Source organism: Hordeum vulgare, chromosome 3H (genome assembly GCF_904849725.1).
Source record: "Hordeum vulgare subsp. vulgare chromosome 3H, MorexV3_pseudomolecules_assembly, whole genome shotgun sequence".
Lineage (NCBI taxonomy): Eukaryota > Viridiplantae > Streptophyta > Magnoliopsida > Poales > Poaceae > Hordeum > Hordeum vulgare.
In genome coordinates this window covers 605,719,268-605,723,859 of record NC_058520.1, presented here as the reverse complement: position 1 = coordinate 605,723,859, position 4,592 = coordinate 605,719,268, and positions in this window count along the sequence as shown.

The following is a 4,592-nucleotide window of genomic DNA, read 5'->3' as shown; positions in this document are numbered from 1 at the left end:
TCAACAAAATGCATGTCTTGACAAGTTTTTGAAGGAGTTCAAAATAGATCAGCAAAGAAAGAGTTCTTGGTTGCGTTGTGAGGTGTGAATTTGAGTAAGACTTAAAACCCGACCACGACAGAATAAAGAGAATAGACGAAGGTCGTCTTCTATGCCTTAGCCGTAGACTCTAAAGTATGCCATGCTGAGTACCGCACCTGATGTGTGCCTTGACCCAAAGTCTGTTGAGAGGTACAGAAAGTGATCCATGATTGAATCATTGATCAGCGGTCAAAGTTATCCTTAGTAACTGAATAGACTAAGGAATTTTTCTCGATTATGGAGGTGGTTAAAGAGTTCGTCGTAAAGGGTTACGTCGATGCGAGCTTTGACACTAATCCGAATAACTATGAGTAGTGAAACGGATTCGTATAGTAGAGTAGATATTTGGAGCATTTCCGAATAGCACGTAGTAGCAACATCTATAAGATGACATAAAGATTTGTAAAGAACGCACGGATCTGAAAGTTTTAGAACCGTTGACTACAACCTCTCTCACGAGCAAGACGTGATCAGACCCCATAACTATATGGGTGTTGGATTCGTTGGAATCACATGGTGATGTGAACTAGATTATTGACTCTAGTGCAAGTGGGAGACTGTTGGAAATATGCCCTAGAGGCAATAATAAATTAGTTATTATTATATTTCTTAGTTCATGATAATCGTTTATTATCCATGCTATAATTGTATTGATTGGAAACACAATACTTGTGTGGATACATAGACAAAACACTGTCCCTAGTAAGCCTCTAGTTGACTAGCTCGTTGATCAAAGATGGTCAAGGTTTCCTGGCCATAGGCAAGTGTTGTCACTTGATAACGGGATCACATCATTAGGAGAATCATGTGATGGACTAGACCCAAACTAATAGACGTAGCATGTTGATCGTGTCATTTTGTTGCTACTGTTTTCTGCGTGTCAAGTATTTGTTCCTATGACCATGAGATCATATAACTCACGGACACCGGAGGAATGCTTTGTGTGTATCAAACGTCGCAAGGTAACTGGGTGACTATAAAGATGCTCTACAGGTATCTCCAAAGGTGTTCGTTGAGTTAGTATGGATCGAGACTGGGATTTGTCACTCCGTGTGACGGAGAGGTATCTCGGGGCCCACTCGGTAATACAACATCACACACAAGCCTTGCAAGCAATGTGACTTAGTGTAAGTTGCGGGATCTTGTATTACGGAACGAGTAAAGAGACTTGCCGGTAAACGAGATTGAAATAGGTATACAGATACTGACGATCGAATCTCGGGCAAGTAACATACCGAAGGACAAAGGGAATGACATACGGGATTATATGAATCCTTGGCACTGAGGTTCAAACGATAAGATCTTCGTAGAATATGTAGGATCCAATATGGGCATCCAGGTCCCGCTATTGATATTGACCGAGGAGTCTCTCGGATCATGTCTACATAGTTCTCGAACCCGCAGGGTCTGCACACTTAAGGTTCGACGTTGTTTTATGCGTATTTGAGTTATATGGTTGGTTACCGAATGTTGTTTGGAGTCCGGGATGAGATCACGGACGTCACGAGGGTTTCCGGAATGGTCCGGAAAAGAAGATTGATATATAGGATGACCTCATTTGATTACCGGAAGGTTTTCGGAGTTACCGGGAATGTACCGGGAATGACGAATGGGTTCCGGGAGTTCATCGGGGGGGCAACCCACCCCGGGGAAGCCCATAGGCATTGGGGGTGCTGCACCAGCCCTTAGTGGGCTGGTGGGACATCCCAAAAGAGCCCTTTGCGCATTGGAAGAAAAATCAAAGAGAAAAGAAAAAAAAGAAGGAGGTGGGAAAGGGAAGAAGGACTCCACCTTGCAAACCAAGTAGGACTCGGTTTGGGAGGGGGAGACCTTCCCCCTTGGTTCGGCCGACCCCCTTGGGAGTCCTTGGACCCCAAGGCAAGGCTCCCCCCTCCTCCTCCTATATATAGTGGGGTTTTAGGGCTGATTTGAGACAACTTTTGCCACAGCAGCCCGACCACATACCTCCACGGTTTTACCTCTAGATCGCGTTTCTGCGGAGCTCTGGCGGAGCCCTGCTGAGATTAGATCACCACCAACCTCCGGAGCGGCGTCACGCTGCCGGAGAAATCTTCTACCTCTCCGTCTCTTTTGCTGGATCAAGAAGGCCGAGATCATCGTCGAGCTATACGTGTGCTGAACGCGAAGGTGCCGTCCGTTCGGCACTAGATCGTGGGACTGATCGCGGGACGGTTCGCGGGGCGGATCGAGGGATGTGAGGACGTTCCACTACATCAACCGCATTCACTAACGCTTCTGCTGTACGGTCTACAAGGGTACGTAGATCACACATCCCCTCTCGTAGATGGACATCAACATGATGGGTCTTCGTGTGCGTAGGAAATTTTTTGTTTCCCATGCGACGTTCCCCAACATTAGTCCCGGTTCGTGTCTTGGACCTTTAGTCCCGGTTCGTGTCTCGAACCGGGACTAAAGGGTTTGGAGGATTTAGTCCCGGTTGTTGTCTTGAACCGGGACTAAAGGGTAGACCTTTAGTCCCGGTTCGTGACACGAACCGAGACTAAATGTGTTCTGATTTTTTTTTCTGTTTTTAAATTCTTGTTTGTAGTTTCTATTTTAAATTGCTTATATCTTTTAGGATATTTGATGTTTTTGATTGATTCTTTTTGCATTAGATTCAAAATTTTGTCTAGTTTCTGTTTGTGCCATTAGTTTTCAAATTTGAATGGTTTAAATTTGAATTTGTTTAAATTTGCTTCAAACCTAGTTTTTGAATAACTTGAGTTTACAAATAGTTTTTAATTTAATTCTTTTTTCTCCCACTCATGTGTTAGATTGTTCTCATAGTAAGATTTATTTGGTTATTTTTAGAATAATTTAAATTAGGATTTTAATTAAAGAAATATTGTTTTGCTTATATAGTTGTTTTAGTCATTTAATTGTTGTTTTTTTATTATTTTTAATTAGTTCTTTCTGTAGATTTTAACATGTTGTAGTATGGTGCATATTTAATGCACAAAAAAATCTACAGTTCAATTAATTTTAAAAAAATGCCTTTGTAGCAGATGGGTTTTCGTCTGAAACCTTGATACTTTGAGTTTTGTAGAAAATAAACAAAAATGATAAAATCTTCAAAAAATAAAATCCTTTGAGATGTTGTTAGGTTTTAGTGTCTAGTCGGTATAGAAATTTTGAGATATGAATTTTGACCGTTTTTACAAAAAAAGGAAAAAAAATAAATGGCCATAACTTTTGCATACGACGTCCAAAAAAAATTAATATATCAAAAAAAACTAGAAAAAATTGGTACTCGATTTCACTCGGGCTTGCCCGTTGAAGTTTTCTCACATGCTCAAAATTCCAAATGGAAAAAAAGTTATTTCAAAAAGAAGTTTTTTCCAAAAAAAAGAAAAATAATTTTATTTAAAAATATTAGGTTGTTTTATTGAAATTCACTATTATTGTTACTTATTAAGTTTATTTTAATAATTGTTTGTAATTCAAAAAATTAAATCATGTGACATGACATCAAGACCCAAGTTGTTTAGGATTGATAGCTTACTATTGTCAGGAAAACAACAAGTGCACATTTGGCAACTAGGGGCAATAGAACCAGAAAGTTAAGCGTGCTCGGGCTGAAGCAATGAAAGGATGGATGATCGGCCGGGAAGTTAGACGATTTGAAATGAGTGATCCACGCTAGAGCATATAAAAATAAAATTGAAAAAATGATTTGTTAGATATTTTTTCCATGGATTATATAAAAAAATATAAATTTCATGCATTAGATATTTTTTTAGCAGTATAACAAAAAAAATAGGCCGACTCAGCATGGAAAACGGGTGCGTGACGTGGTAAAAAATGTCGCTTCCTGGCCCACTAGTTAGATGAATCCTAGATGAAATCTTCCACGTCAACATATTTATGCCTCAAATGATATTAGGGTTTAATTTAGACCGGAATTACATGGCTCAAGGTAGTACAATCGATAGGGATTTGAACGTGGGTGTTTGTTTCGTCGAACCTCTATAAATTCAAGGTTTGAAATGGACTTTTTCCCGTCGCCACTAGCCACCACAACGCATGGCAGGAAAAATGATAGTATACAAATTTATTTTTTGACGGCAGAAAAATGATACAAATTAAGAGGGGAAATCCACACAAAATGGATCTGGCCTGGAAGAAATTACATCTAGAGGAGAAAGGTCTATTGGGGCGACTATTCGCTAAGGCCGTGACGACAGCGGTGTCACGAAGGTCGCCGTCGGCACTATGCCATGATGGACCGTCCCAACACCGTCTCCACTCCCATGGTTGGATGCACTTTTATGCTCGTCAACCAACAACGGGAGATTGGGTGGGTCCTTAGTCCTTACTATACGAACTTTGTAAAGCTTGGACGAAGGCTGGCGGTGGAACAACAGATTGAACACCAGGGCAATGCTTCTCAGGAAAAACTTTTTTCCTGCCTTTATAATCATGTTTTTTTTTTAAAAGAAGAAACGAAGCCCCGGGCCTCAGCATCAACCGATGCATGCGGCCATATTATT